General features: G+C 38.3%; 1 long non-coding RNA gene across 2 annotated transcripts in view; it reads right to left on the bottom strand.

Moving 5' to 3' along the window:
- Positions 1-7985: 7985 nt before the first annotated feature.
- Positions 7986-22466, bottom strand: part of LOC146397544 (uncharacterized) — a 134772-nt gene continuing 120291 nt past the window's right edge. The window contains exon 3 of one of the 2 annotated variants that reach the window (XR_014824209.1): positions 7986-12914. This is a non-coding gene — a long non-coding RNA (uncharacterized LOC146397544). The remainder of the gene's footprint in view (positions 12915-22466) is intronic. The other variant, XR_014824210.1, reaches the window with a different exon arrangement.

Raw genomic sequence — 22466 nt, 5'->3', positions numbered from 1 at the left:
AACCCCCAGCTGAATGCAGCGTGTGTGAGTGAGCCTAGGTGAAATCACCTTTATTTCTCACAAACCAAATCACAGATTTGTGAGAAATAAACAATCATGTTGTTTTTGGTCCCTAAAATTTGGGATGATTTTGTTAGATGGCTAAAGATATTTGATGTGTAGCCTGATTGTGAGTTTTATATTTATTCAGTCTACTTGGTAAGTCAATTATTTATTTCCACTTTCCAACTTAGGTTTTCCAAAATAATCAAATTTCAGCATCTCCAAATATTATGTATCTCTGAAGGGTCATTAATTTGTTCATTCATTCATCATTCATTCATTCATCCATTCACTCAGTTTGGTGTTGCTCAAGAATCATATATGTGTCAGAAAGTAGCAAAATGAGACTTCAGAGGTAGGCTAGTACCCCTGGTTTTCAATTCAATATGGGCTGACAAAAAAGAAATAGAATAGATATCAACATCAAATGTAGTAAAGGTAAGAATGGTTTCAGTTACTAAAATGCACATGTGTACTAAGTCATAATATAAATGTTTCTCTTGCCTTATTAAAAAGGTTTGAAGGCCGCTTGACAAGATCATGGAAAGTACTGCACAGTATCCTAAAATACTTGGATTTTCCCCTATAGTTTGAGGTGTTATTGAAGACTTTTAGGCAGGGTTATATACATGTTTTAGACTGATCCGTGTTGGTGTTTGTGTGACAGGTCTATTTGAAGGAGGAATGACAGAAGGAAGGAGAGGATTTAGAGGTCTAGGCTAAAAAAGCAGAAATACTTTCTTTTAATAAGGATTTATTAGGTTTGGAGAGAAAGGAGTAGACTGGAGAAGTGTTTAGAATTTAGATCAGAAAAACTGAGGCTGATGGAATATGGGAGTAAAGGAAAGAAAGGAATCATGGAAATGATTGATATTTGCAGGTTCTGACAGATATATGGGAAGTACTGCTATTCTTAATGGCATCAAGGGTGACACAGATTTCTATCTGGTATGAATGGCATGGCCATGAAAAGGGATAAATAATAGATAAGAGTAGCATTCATATTGGGGCTTTATTAATTAATTTAGTTTCGGACATGGAAAGACCGCTGTTTGCAGGACATTCAAATAGCTAGATCTATGAGTTTGAAGCTGGAGAGACAGATGTGAGCATCATTATATGGTGACTGAAACAAAGATGGTACATAAGTAAAGAGACTATGAAGAGAGAAGCATGGGTGCCCCCCAAAAAGAACTTCTAAATACTGGGGAAATCCTTGAGTGGTCAAAGTAAAAGGAATCCAAAATGATGGCAGAGGAGGAAAGCCAGAACCTGCAGTGTAACAGAAATCAATGAAAAGAATATTTTTGAGAAGGTTGGTTTTTAATATCGTCAAATGAAGCAGAGAGATGGAGGAGGATAAAAACTAAAAAAAAAACCCAAAACTTCAAATTAGGCAATTAGGTCATTTATAAGCATGTCATTGGAGAGGTGGGGGCAAGTAGCCAGATGGTAGTGGGTTAAATTAATAGACAGAAAAAGGATGTCTGGACGAGATTAAAAGGTGAGCTCCTTTCCCAACCTTCCTTGCACGAGTTCATTATATTCTTTGCCTCTGCATTAGCACAATTCAGGCCTCCATGGCCTCTTGCTTGGAGTATGGGCTCCACACTGTTTACTGTAAAGATCCTGGGATTTATTAAGAATCATAAGAATTGTGAAAAGAAAGAGACAATATATGATTGCACTTAATAAGCGCCTAGTACTCTGCCCACGGTAATACAGAGCCAATGGTAACCTGGTGGCAGGAGCATTTAACCTTTCCTGGGAGGTTTAGAAAACTTCCCAGAGAATGTGGCATTTGAACTGAATCTTGAGGAATGAGTGGGTTTTCCCCAGAGGATCAGGCCATTTGAAGTAGATGGATGGCATGTATAAGAGGAACAAAAGAACGTGTGGCAAGAAGGTAGATGGGTGTCTTAGTCTACTCAGGCTGCCATAACACACACCACAGACTGGATGGCTCAGACAAAAGAACAAAAGAACTCTATCTTTCATAGTTACGCGGAATAGAAGTCCAAGGTCAGGGTGCTAGCATAATCAGACTCTGGTGAGTTCTCTTTCCTTGCCTTACAGATGGCTGCCTTCTTGCTGTGTCTTTACTTGGTAGAGACAGAGAAAGAGCCCTTCTCTTCTCATCAGAGCACCAGCCCCATGATGAAGGCACCACCCTCATGATATCACCCTATTTCAATTATCTTCCAAAGGCCACATCTCCAAATACCATCACATCAAAGGTTGGGGCTTCAACACACGAATACTGGAGGGACACAATTTGGTCTACAACACTCTGCCTCTAGCCCTCTATAATACACATCCTTTTTGAATGCAACATACATTTATTTCATCCCAACAGCTCATTCCAGCATCAACTCTAAAGTCTAAGGTTTAAAGTCTCATTTAAACATCATCTAAAGCAGGCATGAGTGAGACTCAAGGCATAATTTGTCCCGAGGCAAAATTTCTCCAGCTGTGAACCTGGGTAAACAGGTGTTCTGAGATCCAATTTCCAACATGTGTGTGTGAGGGGTAGTTTAAAGGTTCATTACTACAAGACTGCTCCCTACCACTTCTGACACCAGTCACAAGCTCAGGTTGTTACCTTTGACTTTGACTAACTGGTTACAGATTGGAGGTTTCCATGACCACCTCCTCAGACTTCAGATGCAATTTTCAAGTCCAGATTATTAGTGAACTTATGTCTGGCCTGCTATAAATTAGAGGTTTCCACCATCCCCTCTCCTTTGGTTTAACAAATTTGCCACAGGGTCTTGCAAAACTCAGAAAAAAATTTTACTTACTAGATTACTAGGTTATTGTGAAAGGACATAATTTAGGCATAGCCAATTGGGAGAGATGCATAGGGTAAGGTATGTGAGAAAGGGCATAGAACGTTACAGGTGTGTCACTTTCCCCAAATCTCGATGTCTTCACCAACTAGACATAGCCAAATGAGAGAGGTGCATAGGGTAAGGTATGTGAGAAAAGGAATGGAGCTCTCCAGGTGTGTCACTTTCCCAAAATCTCTATGTCTTCACCAACCCAAGAGCTCTCCAAACTCTGTCCTTTGGGTTTTTATGGCTTCATTACTTAGGCTGCATTGATTAAATCATTAACCATCTGTGACTGATTTAACCTCCAGTCCCTCTTCACTCCCTGGAAATCAGGGGGTGGGACTGAAAGTTTTAACCCTCTACCCCGGGGCTGGTTCCCCTGGTAAAGGGCCTCTGATTCTTAGGTGTGGTCCAAAAGTCACCTCATTAACATAGCAAGAGATACATCTGTAACTCTTATCACAGACAATTCCAAGGATTTTATTAGCTCTGTGCCAGAAATGGAGATGAAGATACATATATTTATTAGTATAAATCATCACATCACACTGTGGAATCAGACAAGTTTTGTGTTTCCAAAAATACAATGGTGGGACAGGCAAAGGATAAACATTTCCAGTTCAAAAGGGAAAAATTATAAGAAAGAAATGTGTGATGGGTCCCAAGCAGATTCAGTACCCAGCAAGGTAAACTCCACCACCTCCCAAGACTCAAGATTAAGCCCCTTTGGTTCAAGGAACCACCTTCCTGAATCACTGGGGCAGCAGTCCTGTTCCCATGGTTCTCCTCATCAAGGGTTGCACCTTCAAGGTCTGCTGGACAGGGATCTTATCCCTTAGGCTTCCGGTAGCTCTGCTTCCATGGTTCTGGATGACCTCAACCCTCATAGTATTGATACAAAGTTCCTGTCTATCTTCTTCAATCCAATCTGACAAGGTTCCTCTCATACAGTCCCATAATCTTTACTGAGTGATAATTTGACCCCTGGTATTCTCTTCTGAAAGTGCTTTCTCATTTTTTGCAATGTGGACAGGATAAGAACCTAAATCCTTGCGTTTTGGTTCCTTTTTGACAAACTGTTCCTCCTTCATTTCACCTCTCTCTTCCTGCCTTTTATCACAAGCAGTCAGAGGAACCAACTTTAATATTTTGCTTAGGAATCTCCTCAGCTAAATATCCAATTTCATCACTTAAAGTTCGACCTTTCACACAACACTGGAACATAAACACAATTCAGCCAAGTTGTGTGCCATTTTATAACAAGATTGCCCTTTCTCCAATTTCCAGTAATATGTTTCCACCTGAGACCTCACCAGAACTCACCCCTAATGTCCATATTTCTATAATATTCTGTTAATAATTACTTACATATTCTCTAAGAAGGAGGAAACTTTCCTTCCAGCTCTCCTTTTTTCTTCTGAGCTCTTAAAATAATTACCCTTCATGGCAATGTTAGCTTCTTCTAGCATGCTCCTCTAAACTCTTCCAGACTCTATTACCCAGTTTCAAAGCCACTGCCACATTTGAAGGCATTTTTTTATAGCAGCACCCCACTGCTCAGTATCCAAATCTTAGTCTGGGAACCAATAATGTATGATGAGACTTGCTATAAGGAATTGATTCACACAGTTATCAAGGCTGAGAAGTCCCAGGATCTGCAGTCAGCAAGCTGAAGACCATGGAGAACCAATGGTAGGGTTCTAGTCTCCTGAGAGCCAGGAGGGCCAATGATTTAATTCCAGTACAAGTCCAAATCCAAAGGCAGGAGACAACCAACGTCCCAACTCAAAGACACTCAGAAAGAGAGCAGATTCTCTCTTATTCTGCCTTTTTAATCTATCCAAACATTCAATGAATTGGATGCAGCCCACCCATACTGAGAAAAGCAATCTCTTTACTTAGTCTACTGATTCAAATGCTAATCTCATCCAGAAATACTCTCACAGACACACCCAGAATAATATTCAACCAAATATCTGAGCACCCCATGACCCAGTCAAGCTGACACATAAAACTAACATTGCAGTGTGTATGGAGGGGCTTGTGGGGATTGAAGTTGAGTGGGCAGGGCTGGAGTCATTTAAGAGCACACATGGAAAGCCTTCTAAGGCTTTTTGTTCTCTTTTAGCTAATAAGGAAGCATTTAAGTCTTTTAGAAGCAAAGACACAGGATTAGAATTGTGCTTTAGTTTTTTTTTTAATTAACATCGCTGGTGGTGATTGAAATTTCTTCAGAAATTCACTCTAAAGACCCAAAAGTCTGGTTAAGAGAGGACACTATTTAGAGGCAATCCAATCGAGATTCATATCCTGACTTATTATTTATGTGAATTTGGCAAGTTACTTAACTTCTTTCTAGGTCTCAGTGTTTCCCTCAGCAATATAGAAATTACAGAAAGTCATGTGGGTTAAGTGCTATCATGCCTAAAGTAACCGGAAAAAAGTACCTTTCTCTGATTGTTAGCTCTCCTACCCTTTCTGTGGATCCAGTCAGCCTAGATATGCAGCCTATATCAGCATATTTTCATTAATATAGGGACCAAAATGTTAAAAAAAATCACATTTCTGCTTTTGGAATTTCATTTTACTATTTATAAAAAAAGGAGTTGATTGAAGCAAGTGCACTGATTTTCTGTTTTATTATGAAAAATTTCAAAACGTACGAGAATATGGTTAAATAAACTTTCATATACACATCATCCATTATCAAGATTTTGCACATGAGCTTTATTGATGCCTTTTTGTGAAGTATTTTAAAGCATCCAGACATCACAATTCTGCACTGTACCTGAGATATGGGTATACTGCTATATAACTAAAATGCATTATCACATCTAACAACACTAAGTACATAATCATGTGTTCTCAACAACAATGATAGTTCTGTGTACTTTTAGAACTATTCATATCATAGGAGCTTCATGAATAAATGCATAGAAATTGGTGGGTAAAAATCAATTTGTCACTTCCAAATATATATGTAATTTTAATAGTCCAAACAAGAGTTGTCCAGTTAGGCTGGCTTATGATTTGAAACACATAATTTAGTATAAGTTAATTATATTCACATAAAGGCTTGTGCCATTGATAATGGTGACAGTTTAAATTTGGCAAATCAATACTAATGCAAAAATAGAAGCCACAAGGGAAGGCTTCAGAACATTACCAACAGATTAGCTTTGCTTGTATTCTCCATAAAAATGTGTGTTTTATCTGAATTAAAAAGCCACTGACATTCAATTCAGTGATATATGTGTGTGCGCGTGTGTATCAGAGAGAGCGAGAGGGAGAGAGAGAGGAAGGGGTAGAGAGAGAATGTATAATACCTTCTCTCTTTTTAAGTGAAGTTACTGGAGAGCAATGACTTTCTTCATAAATTAGACACAATAATAAAGCCTTATTGTTGAAATTGTTCTTATGCAAGTGTAACCAACTACTCAAATCAAAAATGTCTTTATCCTTGAAACTGACCTTATCCTAGTCATGGATTGTTAGCGTTAATATTCAAGCTTCCTAATTATTTTTTGAAAGGCTGTTGCAGGAGAATTGCGTGTGGAATATATAACAATTTATTTAGTCTCACAGTCCCTCATACATAGGAATCAAAGAAAAAAGAAAGAAAATAAGCTAATTCTTTGATATGAGTGGAAACAATTGACTATGAATTAGTTTAAGCAGTTTATAGCACAAAATTAAAAATAGTAACATAAGAATCTGATTTTTAAAAATGTTCTTGTTATTCATACCACCTATCCATATTTGAAACATCTGTCTTTTAACTGCTTCAAAGTAAGATATTTTAGCCTTGTACTGTGTCCATGAAATTAGATTCATCCAAGTGAAGTGCTAAACTTCTAGAGGTTATTTACTTCCACAGTGAATTTCTGTGAGTTTATCTCAGGAAAGAAATATTCACAAACCTAGACAATTGTTGTGAAATAAAAGGATAACGATGGCACAGAGTTTGTAGATCACTGTTTCCCCATATAAGTCTAATAAAACAAAGCCAAAAATGAGTTACATCAGCACAATAAAACGTTTGAAAAAAATTTAGCCAGACAACTAGTTATCTTTAACAAGAAAGAAAAGAAGATTTAATTCAAATAGGTTATTAGCTAAATTCTATTTCAGTTTTCTCCCAGTATTTGTGTGGCATATTGGATTTGCTCTGTTGTAGATGATATAAGCCAGATGATTAAAAAATGAAGGTAAGCTATATTCCTTTACAAACTTGGTGCCTTGGAAGTACTTTTTGAGCTTCAAGGGATTATACATGAACCAGTCAATGTTGCAGCAGTGTCTATCAGGAGACACAGCTTCAAAAAAAGCCAGGCCTATTTTTAATATGGGTACAAGAAGATTTTGGCTTCAAAAAAACAAGAAGCCACTTAATATCTCCATTAGGATATCTAGTAATTGTCTCAGACTCAACCAGTCCAAAAGGTCATCTCCTATCATGGCTTACCCTACCTCAGCTGCTCAGGCTAAGAAGCTCTGCTTAGAGTCATCCTAGACTCCTCTTTCACAACTCACTTCCAGTGTTCAGAGAATCCTGCAGGCTCCATCTTTAAATGTATTTAGAACCCATCCACTTCATTGTCACCATCTGGCTCCAAGCCACCCCATGCCTCCTCTGGATTATTGTAGCAGCTGCCTAACTGGTGTCCATTTTTGCTCTGGTCTCTCTACAGTCTTGCCTCAACATAGCAGCCAGGATGATATGTATTATGCCCTATAAGATACTGCTTTACTTGATTTACAGGTTACTCTGCTCCTCCTGTTCATTTCTCCTCCAACACACCAGCCACATTCATGCCCCAGGGCTTTTGCACTTGTTAGTTTCTCTGCCTAGAACATTTTTACCTTAGATATCCACACAGATAGCTCTCTCATCTCTTTCAAACTTTTATTTAAAAATTATCATCTTAGTGAGGCCTTCCCTGGTTTCCACATTTAAAATTGCAATCACCCCCAATGTGCATTATTCTTTTTATCAGCTTTCTTTGCCTTTGTAGCATTCTCCACCAACTGAGCCATGACATTTTTTTAAAATTTATTTTTTATTGTCTGTCTCCCCAACTAGAATGTAAGCTCTTTGAGGGCAGAGGGTTTTGTTTTTAATTTTTTTTTTCTTTTTTATGGCTATACATGGGGGTTGAAATTGGAGTTGCAGGGCCTGGTCTGTGTAATAGCCATGGCAACACTGGATCTGAGCCATATCTATGACCTATGTAGTAGCTTGCAGCAACACAGGATCCTTAATCCACTGAGCAAGGCCAGGGATTGAATCCCCATCCTCACAGAGACAACATCGGGTCTTTAACCCACTGAGCCACAATGAGAGCTCTGGCAAAGGGTTTTTTTTTTTTTTTTAATTATGTGCCTTGTGCTTAACTGAGTATCTGACACATAGTAGATGATAAATATGTGTTAAATAAATGAACAAAGGTACACATGGAACTTTTTACTAGTATTTTGCATTCCGCAACCTCATTTGTTGGAATTGCAGTATATCTTATATGGATATAGCTCAGGTATTGAGACCTTGAAATTATTTACAATTTTTAATAAAAATCAATGTAGCATGCATGTTCTGTATCTGCTTCCTTGGGTGTATGGGAGTGTATTTCTTTAGGGTAAAGAGATTTATATTTTTTAACCTTTGCTAAGCTGGAATTCTACTTCCTGGAATTCCATCTCTTACATAGAAAGCATTTTTCATGAGATTTGGTAGGTGAAAGTTAGCAGGAGCCATATTGTTTTTACTGTTGGAAAGTAGTTCTGGCACCAGGTACTGCCTCAGCTCATGTACCCTGCAGCTTATCTCCCAGCTCCCAGGACTGCCCTGGGATAGAAGCTGGGCCACGTTAGGCCAGCCCAGCCAGACCACCTGCTTTAGCTTTTCCACCTCCTGGGAAAAGTGCATGTTTAGTCTTTGATGGCATGTGCTGGCTCCTCCCTTAGGACACCCCAATCACCCAAATGAGAGGTTTGGTGGTGCTAAGAGTCTAACACAGATTCGCACCCTTCCTCGTGGCTTCAGTCTCAGACTCCCAGGTTCCAGTTCATTCTTTCTTCCCCTCATGTTACTTCCATCCTCCCTTCCTGCCTGCCTGCCCTGTGGATTTCATGCTCCAGGACCAGACACAAAAAATAACAACCACACATTGACTGTGAAATAAGCTCCAAAAATTTCATTAGATAAAACCCAAATATAAGTGTTTATATCCTAGAGGTTCTGCTTCTCTGAGGAAACACAGGTAGGTAATGAGGAACAATGTGCTGGGCCATAGGAAAACACAGGTAGGTAATGAGGAACAATGTGCTGGGCCATAGGATTTATACATTTTTTAAATTTTAATAGATTAAAAGTTTGATCTCCCATCTATGAAACATGGGAAGCATTTCTCCCAGGGATCTATAAATTACAAATCAGTTTCATTTGTTTGCACTTTAACAACCTGAGCAGACAGTAGAGTGTATTTTTACCGTGGGAGGGTGGCTGTGGAGGAAACCAGGGAAGGGAAACACAGGTAATTTGAGACCAAATGATGTATGGTATTGTCTGCACAGCTGGCCTCAGTTAACAGGACCACTGTGAATCAATTTACATTTTAAATACTTTTGTGATGCCAGAAATCAGAAACATAATTTTAACAAAATAAAAGCTTAGACTTTTTTCTTTTTTGTCGAATGACATTGAAGGTTTGTTGTTCATGAACAAAAGCAATTTTTCTCAGTGGATGCATTCTTTCTCTTGGCAGATGTTGGACAGATGTTTTTACTATAGACACATGGTGACTTACAGGAACAAAACCCTCCTAATTACTCAAAGCAGCCAAAAACTGTGTTTCATAACCTAGCGATGGAATTAAAAATGTCTCATGTCGGAGTTCCCGTCATGGCTCCGTGGTTAACGAATCCGACTAGGAATCATGAGGTTGCAGGTTCGATCCTTGGCCTTGCTCAGTGGGTTAAGGATCCGGTGTTGCCGTGAGCTGTGGTGTAGGTCGCAGACGCGGCTCAGATCCCACGTTGCTGGGGCTCTGGCGTAGGCTGGAGACTACAGTTCCTATTAGACCTCTAGCCTGGGAACCTCTGTATGCCGCGGGAGTGGCCCCAGAAAAGGCGAAAAAAAAAAAAAAAAAAGCCCCTCCCCCAAAAAAGATCTCATATCTTAAAACATTCACATTAAGATATCAAAATAGCTTGTTTTTCCTTTGATCATATCTACATCCTAAGAGTAAGTTCCTTAGGACTCTGTCCTTATAAAGGCCCAGTGCAATGTTTTAATTTCTTGCCCCCTTGTTATTACTGATTGAAATGGGTTTTGGAAGATAGAGTCCTCTTTAGATTTTCTGGTTTTTCTCCTCTGTGAAGAGTTTCTATCAAGCACTAGTGTCTAAAGATGTCAATAACCAAAGGCCATTTTAAAAAGTGAAGGAGCTTTCCACTTTGAAAAGATGTGGGGGTGGAGGGATGTGCTTAAGGCAGCAGGGCCTGCCTGCCTCTGACATTGTGTGTGGTGGGCATCCAAGGCTGATCTTGGCAAACCAAGCTTCACACTAGAAAGTGGTTGTGACTGATCCACAGAGTCCCAGAAGTGGGTCCACGAGTGCCTTTAACAATATCAACATTCCTAGATGGCCTTAGGCTCAATAACTAGGACAAGTAAATTCTTGTGTGATTTTTTACTTTGTTTTACAAAAACTAGATGAGCTCAGACAATAGTTATCTTTTTCTTGAAAGATGAACTCCCTTCAGCAAAGACCCACAATGACTCAGGGTCTCTGGGGTTCTCTGACTCTTATCTCTGCTGGTAGCCAAGGGCCTGAGATAGCTGGGAGAGAGCAGGAATTCAAGCTGCTCTTGAATGAGATATTTCACTAACCAGTCCTGTTTGTATTCCAAAGGTGTCGAAAATGTACTCTTGAGTCACTCTCCAGGGACCTTAAAACATGTTCTAGTCTCCTCAGGTGAGAGTTAGGGAGGTGTACAAACTTTGGAACAGCTTTACTGATAATAAAATCTGAACAGAGTTGTGGAAGGTCTGCTTTACTCTGGTCCCTAATGATCAAGTTCTTTGAGTACAGGTGTTTTCACTTCTCAGAAATTCTTTTTTTCTTGTTAAAACTCCATTAAGGTTCACTACAGTTGAACCCCTTTTAGAGCATTTCTTGCCAAGGGTTCTGTCTTTGGTCCTTCTCATTATCTAAATTTTCGGTGAGCAGGGCACATTCGGCACAGTCATTCTTGGCTGGCTTTGAACACTCTGCCTTTGAAGTCCCCATGGTTTAGTTTTCCTGCTCCTAAGAAGAAATAACTTACTTCCTAGCCCTGACTCTGATATAGTTTCCTTTCCTCTTCATGTCACAGAGGGTCTCCATTCTGAGAAGTGGCATTTAGGCTTCTGGAAGGGGTAATGTGGTAAGGTATGGCATAGACCTTTCATATGTAACTTTGGGTCCAGGGTAGATGACTGGCACAGCAGTGACCTCAAATGCCATCTGATACCAACCAGCTCATTCTCACTGATCTCCCTCCTCTACCAGAGAGCAAGTACCTCCAACCTTGACAGACATTCCCTGATACACAGAGTTCCACACCCATCTTCCTCTGCCTAGCTTTCTCCTTTCATTGTTCTGAGACACAGCCCCTGGCATGGGTTTCTACCAACCTCATTTCATGGAGTAGTAAAAAGCAGGGAGCTCAGAGCCAGGCTGTGTGAGTTTCAGACCTGGCTTTTCACTTACTAGTTGTATAAACTCAGGCAAATTACTTGGTCTCTCTGTGTCTCAATTTCCTCATCTGTAAAATGGGGGATAAAAATAGTATATTTACAGCATAGTGTTGTCTGTATTTATTGAATTAATATATGTCTGTTTTCTTGAATAGTGCTGGTTGATAATAAGTCCAATGTAAGGGTTGCTTATTATTTTCTGACATACTTGAAATACTGCAGGTATTTCCAAAGTATTTCTTTCTTTTTAAAGGACAGTTCTGGATTACTGATCTTTTTTAAGTTAAAAGAATGTGCAGATTCTTCAACTCTCCCTTCTCCCTTTACTTTTCTTTTAATTTCCTCTCTGTTCTCGATTAGGGGGATAAAGAACAATGAGTCCACTTGCTGACTCCAGTGCAAAGGGCTCCTTGGGAAGCACTTTGGAATCTTTGATGGTCCTAATGGTGTGTCTCCTGATGATCTCAATGTTTGTAACACAGCGTCAATGGCTTTCTTCATGTAATAGCAACAACTACACAGAAGTAGGAGTAGCTGCTTACCATGGACTGGACCTTGTGATAGGTATATAAACCTGTAGTCTGTCTCTTTCCAAACTTAAGCTTAACTTGTAGAAACATGGTGGTAAATACCAGATGAAACTGCTAAGAAAGTAGAAGTAATTTCCTCTGGGAAGGGGAGATACGGGAAGGAATGGATGGGCGGGGGACCGTAGTTGTGTTGTTGTTGTACACTTTGTAGAATGATTTGACTTTACCTATTTCTTCTGGTATTTATCACCATTATCAACAAATATGCTTATACTTCAATTTCTTGACTTTTTTCAGTTTTATATATTATCTCATGGTTTCTCGTTATCGGAAGGTGAGGAATTATCTCTCTTATGGCCCTTCTCCCATTATCTTAATATATTCTGGTTAGCTCAATACTGTTTTAGACAGTATACTGAGATAAATACTATTTACAGCTGAGCCATGCGGCATATTTTTATTTTATTTTGTTGTACAATGTTGAGTATTCTTATCTATTACTTTTGTTTACTTTTTCTACGTATCAATCACTTATTCATGTGTTCCTGATTTCTTCAAACATACCTGATAATTACCATATTTGGTTTTGTTTGTGCTACCTTTCCACACCTTCCCCTCTCTAATCTTCCTGCTTTGAGGCAGTCTTTACTCTGGTTCTTTCCTTACCATATCAGAAGAATCTATTTCTCTCCTTTGTTGGATTTCTTGTTTCCTGAAGCTCATGTCTTCCTTTTCTTTGTCAAGTGGAGTACATCTTTCATTGGTCTCCTGAGAAGGGGGACAGAGGAGATAAATTTGTTGAGGTTTTCGCATGTGTCTATCTACTATCAATTATACCCACAATGATCTGCAAAATAGTTTTTATTATACTCATTTTATTGATAAGAAAACTGAAGTTTAAAGAGGCTTTAAAAATCTGCCCAAGTTCACATCCCTATAATGAAAGTAGAATTGAGAAATTGGCAGAGTTGTACATACACATACAGACACACTAGAATTGGCTAGTACCATTTGTGATTCATTCATTTTATTTTCACAGAAATAAGTTTTAGAGAATTAATCTGAAGAATTTACATTTTTCTTTCCTTCATTGTACTTTTTCCCTTTCTAGTTTTGCGTAGGATAATTAATTCATCACTCTTTTTGAATGATAATCCTGGATTTTAAAATTCTACAATTAGAATATCAGTTTGAAGATTAAAAGATAATAATGGAAAAATTTTACAGATATAGAAAATTGTTTGACTACACTATATCATATAAAAGTTTGTATACTATTTTTTTCACAAATAGCAATAGGACAATATAAACAAGGATTTATAACTGCTGAGTAATTAGGCAAATTATTTTAGAAATACTAGCTAGAGTAACAATTCTACACTCTCAATTCTTTACTGAATTATATGATTATTAAACTTGAAATCTAGGCATTGACCTAGATGACCTTGAGTTCTCTCCTTTAACCCTATCATGTAAAAATTACTTCATAAAAATGAGGAACTGGTATAAAAATGACATCAATGTTTAATTCCTCCATTGCTTCTATGAACTGAATGTTTGTATCCTCTCAAAATTCATGTTGAAGCCCTAACCCCCAATGTGATGAAATTTGGACATGGGGGCCTTTGGGAGGTAATTAGGTTTAGATAAGGTCATGTGGGCAGGGCCTCCATGGGGGAATAGTGTCTTTTTAAGAAGAAGAGAGACCAGAGTGCACTCTCTTTTCTCTGCCTTGTAAGGACATTGAGAGAAGGTTTCTGTTTACAAGCCAGGAAGACGGTTTTCACAAGTAAACAAATTGTTTGGCATACTGATCTTGGAATTTCCAGCTTCCAGAACTGTGAGAAATACATGTTTGTCACTTAAACCACTTGGTCCATGGTGTTTTGTTATAGAAGCCAAGGCATACTAATACGATAACCTCATTTATTAAAATTTGGGATGTTTTAAGACCTAGGATATAATATCACAAGGAACACTTAATACTTAAGAGAACACTTTATATGTTGGTCTAAGATACCATGTAATTTGAAGGGCTATATATTGTTTTTTTCAAAATCAGAGCTCTACAGTTGGAAACACTGGGATTCAAGTTTTACTCCTGCCACCACTGGCTGTGGGAATCTGAACAAGTTTCTGCATTTGTGATACAGCATTGATAAGGCCCACCTTGTGAGAGTTAAGAGACTAATGTCCATCATGTGCTTAGCATCATGCATATGTGTAATAAGTACACAATATAGATTAGATGGCTTTTTAAAATGACTTACATTTATTCTCTCACTTTCAATTGGTAAAAAAAGGCCCACATCATAAGTGGTTTCTTGACTAAGATTGTCTGTGTTAATCAGCATCAAATCACAAGACAGAAAACACAAAGTGTTTTGAACAAGGAAAGTTTAATATAAAGAATTATTAATAGTTGAATGAAGTAGCATAGAGTTAATTTGTGAAAATTACAGAGAATTGTGAAGGATACAGGGGTAGCAGATATAAGGAATGGCCACCACCTCTCGGGTGAGATACAGTGTCCAAGGAATGACCCTTGTCCCATCCAGGCTGAGATCCATGCCTCCTTTCAGGGACTGGGACGGCTGCTACATGCAGAAAAGTCACTGTGGAGGTATGTATACTGGTAGGACTTGTCAGATCTTCCCTCTAGCTTGTCCGAGAAGGCTGCTTACAGAGAACTATCAAGCCTCACAACTGGCAAGCTGCTGGGGATATTAACCACTGATCACCAGAAGCTGGTGCAACTTGGAATTGGGGAGTCTGCCCTAAGAAGGAGTCTAGTCTACTTCTGTGTGTGGCCTGGACCAGGGCACTTTCAGGTTATCTGGACAAAATAAATGTTAGCTGCCTGGGTTGCTAGATGACAAAACTTGCACGGTTCTAGGCATCAGTATACCTAGGTGGGGCATCAATTTGCACTTCCTGGGGTTCCTGGTTATTCCACTACTGCTTGAGTTGAGAGCTATAAAGAGTGTACTATAGCCAGATATTGGAGAAAGACGTATTCTTTTTTTTTTTTTTTTATTTTCCCACTGTACAGCAAGGGGGTCAGGTCATCCTTAGATGTATACATTGCAGTTACAGTTTAGAAAGACGTATTCTTCTTAAACTCAGCACAGGAGGGCAAGCATTGGAAAAAAAGTACTCTGGAAAGAGAACCAAGAAAATCCTTTTCTCCCAAGTCTCCCTCTAGCATACTCTATAGACAATTTTTAATGTCTTGTGTGGTGGCAAAGAGGAAGCATCTGCAAGGTCAAATTCTGTTATCACAGAGCATGCAGCTGAGCTGTAATAATCTCAATAACCTGTACCACATGTCATAGTCAGAAACACTCATACATAGAAACCATCAAATCAGGACATTTATAGTATGACTAGCACTGTATGCCCTAGAGAGATCAGGAATATTAATCATTAATAGGGTGTTAAATGTGACATGTACTATTCCAGGTGTCTGAAATCCAAGAAAGAAATTTAAAATCTCATCCTCAGAGCTGTGGTGCAGCAGGTTAAGAATCCATTGTTGTCTCTGAAGCAGCATGGGTTCAATCCCCAGCTTAGCACAGTGGGTTAAGGATGTGGCATTGCTGCAACGGTGGCATATGTAACAGCTGTGGCTCATATTCAATCCCTGGCCTGGGAACTTCATATGCTATGGGTGCAGCCAAAAAATAACACAACACAACACAACACAAAACAACATAACATAACATAACACAACACATCACATCTTGTCCTCAAAAAACTTAAAGAAGAAGCAAGAACATAATACAAGAAACATTCCCACCAGCAGTATAAGAGGGTTCACTTTTCTCCACACCTTCTCCAGCATTTATTATTTGTAGACTTTGTAATGATGGCCATTCTGACCAGTATGGATTGGTACCTTATTGTTGTTTTGATCTGCTTTTCTCTAATCATTAGTGATGATGAGAATCTTTTCATGTGTTTATTGGCCATCTGTATGTCCTTGTTGGAGAAAAATCTGTATAGGCCCTCTGTACATTTTTCAATTGTTTTTTTTGTGTGTTTTTTTTTTTTTGATATTGAGCTTATATGAGCTGTCTATTTGTATATTTTGGAAATTAAGCCCTTGTCAAACCTATCATTTTCAAATATTTTCTCCCAGTCTGTAGATTGTCTTTTAGTTTTGTTTGTAGTTTCCTTTGCTGTGCAAAAGTTTGTAAGTGTGATTAGGTCTAATCTGTTTATTTTTGCTTTTAAATCTATTGGCTTGGGAGGCTGGCCTAAGAAAATATTTGTAAGATTTATGTCAGAGAATATTTTATCTATGTTCTCTTCTAGGAGTTTTATTGTGTCCTGTCTTATATTTTAGTCTTTAAGCCATTTTTTTTTAACTTTTTTTCCCCACTGTACAGCAAGGGGATCAAGTTATCCTTACATTTTTCCCCACCCTTTGTTTTGTTGCAATATGAGTATCTAGACATAGTTCTCAATGCTACTCAGCAGGGTCTCCTTGTAAATCTATTCTAAGTTGTATCTGATAACCCCAAGCTCCTGATCCCTCCCACTCCCTCCCTCTCCCATCAGGCAGCCACAAGTCTCTTCTCCAAGTCCGTGATTTTCTTTTCTGAGGAGATGTTCATTTGTGCTGGATATTAGATTCCAGTTATAAGTGATATCATATGGTATTTGTCTTTGTCTTTCTGACTCATTTCACTCAGTATGAGAGTCTCTAGTTCCATCCATGTTGCTGCAAATGGCATTATGTCATTCTTTTTTATGGCTGAGTAGTATTCCATTGTGTATACATACCACTACTTCCTAATCCAATCCTCTGTTGATGGACATTTGGGTTGTTTCCATGTCCTGGCTATTGTGAATAGTGCTGCAATGAACATGCGGGTGCATGTGTCTCTTTTAAGGAGAGTTTTGTCCAGATATATGCCCAAGAGTGGGATTGTGGGGTCATATGGAAGTTCTATGTATAGGTTTCTAAGGTATCTCCAAACTGTTCTCCATAGTGGCTGTACCAGTTTACATTCCCACCAACAGTGCAGGAGGGTTCCCTTTTCTCCACAGCCCCTCCAGCACTTGTTATTTGTGGATTTATTAATGATGGCCATTCTGACTGGTGTGAGGTGGTATTTCATGGTAGTTTTGATTTGCATTTCTCTTATAATCAGTGATGTTGAGCATTTTTTCATGTGTTTGTTGGCCATCTGTATATCTTCCTTGGAGAACAGTCTATTCAGCTCTTTTGCCCATTTTTCTATTGATTGATTGGCTTTTTTGCCATTGAGTTGTATAAATTGCTTATGTATTCTAGAGATTAAGCCCTTGTCGGTTGCATCATTTGACACTATTTTCTCCCATTCTGTAAGTTGTCTTTTTGTTTTCTTTTTGGTTTCCTTTGCTGTGCAAAAGCTTTTCAGTTTGATGAGGTCCCATGGGTTTATTTTTGCTCTTATTTCTGTTGCTTTGGGAGACTGACCTGAGAAAATATTCATGAGGTTGATGTCAGAGAGTGTTTTGCCTATGTTCTCTTCTAGGAGTTGATGGTGTCTTGTCTTCTATTTAAATCTTTCAGCCATTTTGAGTTTATTTTTGTGCATGGTGTGAGGGTGTGTTCTAGTTTCATTGCTTTGCATGCAGCTGTCCAGGTTTCTCAGCAATGCTTGCTGAATAGACTTTCTTTTTCCCATTTTATGTTCTTGCCTCCCTTGTCAAAGATTAATTGACCATAGGTGTCAGGCTTTATTTCTGCATTCTCTATTCTGTTCCATTGGTCTGTCTGTCTGTTTTGATACCAGTACCACACTGTTTTGATGACTGTGGCTTTGTAGTATTTCTTGAAGTCTGGGAGAGTTATGCCTCCTGCTTGGTTTTTGTTTCTCAGGATTGCTTTGGCGATTCTGGGTCTTTTGTGGTTCCATATAAATGTTTGGATTGTTTGTTCTAGTCCTGTGAAAAATGTCATGGGTAATTTGATAGGGATTGCATTGAATCTGTAGATTGCTTTGGGTAGTATGGCCATTTTTACAATATTGATTTTCCCAACAGGAACATGGAATATCTTTCCATTTCTTTACATCTTCTTTGATTTCTTTGGTTAAACTTTTATAGTTCTCAGCATATAAGTCCTTTACCTCCTTGGTCAGGTGTATTGTGAGTCATTTGATTTTGGGGGTGCAATTTTAAAAGGTATTGTGCTTTTGTATTCCTTTTCTAATATTTCATTGCTGGTATACAGAAATGCAACTGACTTCTGAATGTTAATCTTATATCCTGCTACTTTGCTGAATTTATTAATCAGTTCAAGGAGTTTTGGGGTTGAGTCCTTAGGGTTTTCTGTGTATAGTATCATGTCGTCTGCATACAGTGACAGTTTGATCTCTTCTCTTCCTATATGGATGCCTTTTATTTCTTTTGTTTGTCTAATTGCTATGGCTAGGACTTCCAAAACTATGTTGAAGAGCAGTGGTGAGAGTGGGCATACCTGTCTTGTTCCAGATTTGAGTGAGAAGGCTTTCAGTTTTTCCCCATTGAGTATTATATTTGCTGTGGGTTTATCATAAATGGCTTTGATTATATTCAGGAATGTTCCTTCTATACCCACTTTGGTGAGGGTCTTTATCATAAATGGATGTTGGACTTTGTCAAATGCTTTTTCTGCGTCTATTGAGATGATCATATGATTTTTGACTTTTTTTTGGTTAATATGGTGTATGACGTTGATTGATTTGCATATGTTGAACCATCCTTGTGAACCTGGGATGAACCCTACCTGGTCATGGTGTATAATTTTTTTGATATGTTGTTGGATTCGGTTTGCTAAAATTTTGTTGAGAGTTTTTGCATCTATATTCATCAAAGATATTGGCCGATAGTTTTCTTTTTTTGGTGTTATCTTTGTCTGGTTTTGGAATTAGGGTGATGGTGGCATCATAGAATGTCTTTGGGAGTATTCCTTCTTCTTCAACCTTTTGAAAGAGTTTAAGGAGGAGGGGCACCAGTTCCTCTTTGTATGTTTGATAGAATTCACCTGTGAAGCCATCTGGTCCTGGACTTTTATTTGTAGGAAGTGTTTTTTTTTGTTTGTTTGTTTTTTTGTTTTGTCATTTCTTGGGCTGCTCCCACAGCATATGGAGGTTCCCAGACTAGGGGTCTAATCAGAGCTGTAGCTGCCAGCTTATGCCAGAGCCACAGCAACATGGGATCCAAGCCGCATCTGCAACCTACACCACAGCTCACGGCAATGGGGGATCGTTAACCCACTGAGCAAGGGCAGGGATTGAACCCACAACCTCATGGTTCCTAGTCGGATTCGTTAACCACTGCGCTACGATGGGAACTCCTGTAGGGTGTGTTTTTACGACCTCCTCAATTTCATTTCTAGTGATGGGTCTGTTCAGTTGGTCTGTTTTTTCTTGATTCAGTTTTGGCAGGCTCTAAGATTCTAGAAAATTATCCATTTCTTCGAGATTGTCAAATTTGTTGGCATATAGTTATTCATAGTATTCTCTTATGGTTTTTTGTATTTCTGCAGTATCCGTTGTGATTTCTCCTTTTTCATTTATAATTTTTTTTATTTGAGTTCTTTCTCTCCTCTTTTTAGTGAGTCTGGCCAGGGGTTTGTCAATTTTGTTTACCTTTTCAAAGAACCAGCTCTTGGTTTTATTAATTTTCTCTATTGTTTTTTGAATCTCTATTTTATTGATTTCTTCTTTGATCTTTATAATTTCCTTCCTTCTGCTGACTTTAGGTCTTTTTTTGTTCTTCTTTTTCTAATTCGTTTAGGTGGAGGGTTAAGTTGTCAATTTGGGATCTTTCTTCTTTTTTGAGAAAGGCCTGGATTGCTATAAATTTCCCTCTGAGCACTGCTTTCACAGCATCCCATAGATTTTGAGAGGTTGTGTCTTCATTATCATTTGTTTCAAGGTAGTTTTTAATTTCCTTCTTGATTTCCTCATTGACCCATTGGTTTTTTAGTAGCATGTTGTTTAGTCTCCATGTAGTAGGTTTTTTATCATTTCTTTTCCCATGGTTGATTTCTAATTCAATAGCATTGTGGTCAGAGAAGATACTTGAGATAATTTCTATGCTCCTAAATTTGTTGAGGTTAGCTTTGTGTCCCAATATGTGGTCGATTCTTGAGAATGTTCCATGAGCATTTGAGAAGAATGTGTATTCTGATTGTTTTGGATTTAGGGTCCTGAAGATATCAATTAAGTCTAACTTGTCTATTGTTTCCTTTAGGATCTCTGTTGCTTTATTGGTTTTCTATCTAGAGGATCTGTCCATTGGTGTGAGTGGGTTATTAAGGTCTCCTACTACGATTGTATTCCCATCAATTTCTCCCTTTATGTTGTTAATATTTGTTGTATGTATCTGGGTGCTCCTATATTTGGGGCATATATGTTGATGATAGTAACATCCTCTCCTTGGATGGATCCCTTAATCATTAAGTAGTGTCCTTCTTTGTCTTTCTTTATGTCTTTTGTTTTAAAGTCTATTTTGTCTGATATGAGTGTTGCAACTCCTGCTTTCCTATCATGTCTATTGGTGTGAAATATTTTTTCCCACCCCTTCACTTTCAATCTATATGTATCCTTTGTCCTACGGTGAGTTTCTTGTAGGCAGCATATTGAAGGTTTTTGCCTTTTTATCCACTCAGCCACTCTGTGTCTTTTGATCAGAGCATTCAGTCCATTGACATTTAAGGTGATAGTTGATAGATGATTATTTATTACAATTTTGAACCTCGTGTTCCAGTTGATTCTATGGTTCTCCATTCTTCATTTCTTTTTTTTGGTTGGATGGTCTCTGGTTATTATCTGCTTGAGTGTTTTTGTTGTTGTTGTTGTTGTTGTTGTTCATTTTTTCGAATGAAATGTTTGGTTTTGGCTTGTGGTTGCCCTGTTTTTTAAGTATGCCTACCCCTTCCTATAATTGTATGTTTTAGCCTGATGGTCCTGTAGGTTCAAACACTTCATTACTATATTAAAATTAAGAAGAGAAACAAACAAACAAAAGAAAAGGGTCTATTTATTTCCTAACATCCCTTAACCACATTTTATGATTTTTATGACTTTTTTTTCTTTTTAATTTTATTTTGTTTGAAATATGTTCATGATTAAATCTGTATGCAGGCTTATTTGCGTGACTGCTCTCTGATTGTGGTTTCCTCAATCCTAGTTCTTCCTCTTCCTTTTTTTTTCTTTTTCCTCCCTTTCTTTCCTTCCTCTTTTTGGTTTAGAGAAGCCCTTTCAGTATTTCTTTTAGCCTGGGTTTTGTATTGCTGTATTCTTTTAGCTTTTGTTTGTTGGAAAAATATTTTATTTCCCCTTCTATTTTAAATGATATTCTTGCTGGATAGAATATTCTAGGTTGCATATTTTTTCCTTTTAGCACTTTAAATATCTCTTGCCATTCCCTCCTGGCCTGTAGTGTTTCTGTAGAGAAATCAGCTGATAATCTTATGGGGGTTCTCTTGTAGGTAACATTTTGCTTTTGCTGCCTTTAGGATCCTCTCCTTATCACTAACTTTTGCCATTTTTATTATAATGTGTTTTGGTGTGGGTCTATTTGGGTTCAACTTGTTGGGGCCCTCTGTGCTTCCTGTATCTGGAACTCAGTATCCTTTAGATTTGGGAAGTTTACAGTGATAATTTCTTCAAATATATTTTCCATTCCTTTATCTTTTACTACTCCTTCTGGAATTCCTATTATGCGTAGATTGGCCCGCTTTATATTATCCCATAGGTCTCTTATATTGCTTTCCTGTTTTTTGATTTGGTTTTCTATCTGCTGACCTTATTGGGTGATTTCCATTATTCTATCTTCCATATCACTGATTTGTTCTTCTGCATTATTCATTCTGGTTTTTACTGCCCTTAGTTCTGTTTGTATCTCTGCAAATGAATGTTCTAGTTTTTTTGGCTCCTCCTTATATTTTCTAGTTCCTTTCTGAGGGTGTCTGCAGTACCATTCATATCTTCTCTTAATTCCTTAGTATTTTCACTATTTCTCTCTTGAACTCCAGGTCTGTCAGACTGCAGAGATCTGTTTCATTGTTGACTGCTTTAGGTGAGTTCTCCTGTTGGTTTGACTGGGGGTGGTTTCTCAGCTTCTTCATCTTGCTTGTTGTTTTCTTTTTCCTGAGGGAGTTGTACTCTCCGTGACAGGGCAGTGTTTGCCTTGTCACTGCTGTGGAATATTTCCTGAGGGCTGGCATTGTTGGTCAGTCTTTTTGAGGCAGTGTGGCTTTTCTGGAGTGTTGATGGGGCTAACAGCGTCTCTCTGAAGCAAAGGAGGACTTCCTGACGGCAGACAGGACTGGGAGGT

This window comes from Sus scrofa, chromosome 13, assembly GCF_054392235.1.
Source record: "Sus scrofa isolate SSC_HxYL_T2T_F1_AM1 chromosome 13, Sscrofa_HxYL_maternal_Yorkshire_Landrace_v2.0, whole genome shotgun sequence".
In the NCBI taxonomy this organism is placed as follows: domain Eukaryota; kingdom Metazoa; phylum Chordata; class Mammalia; order Artiodactyla; family Suidae; genus Sus; species Sus scrofa.
Note: the sequence above shows the minus strand (reverse complement) of the source record. Positions and strands in the feature narration are given on the sequence as shown.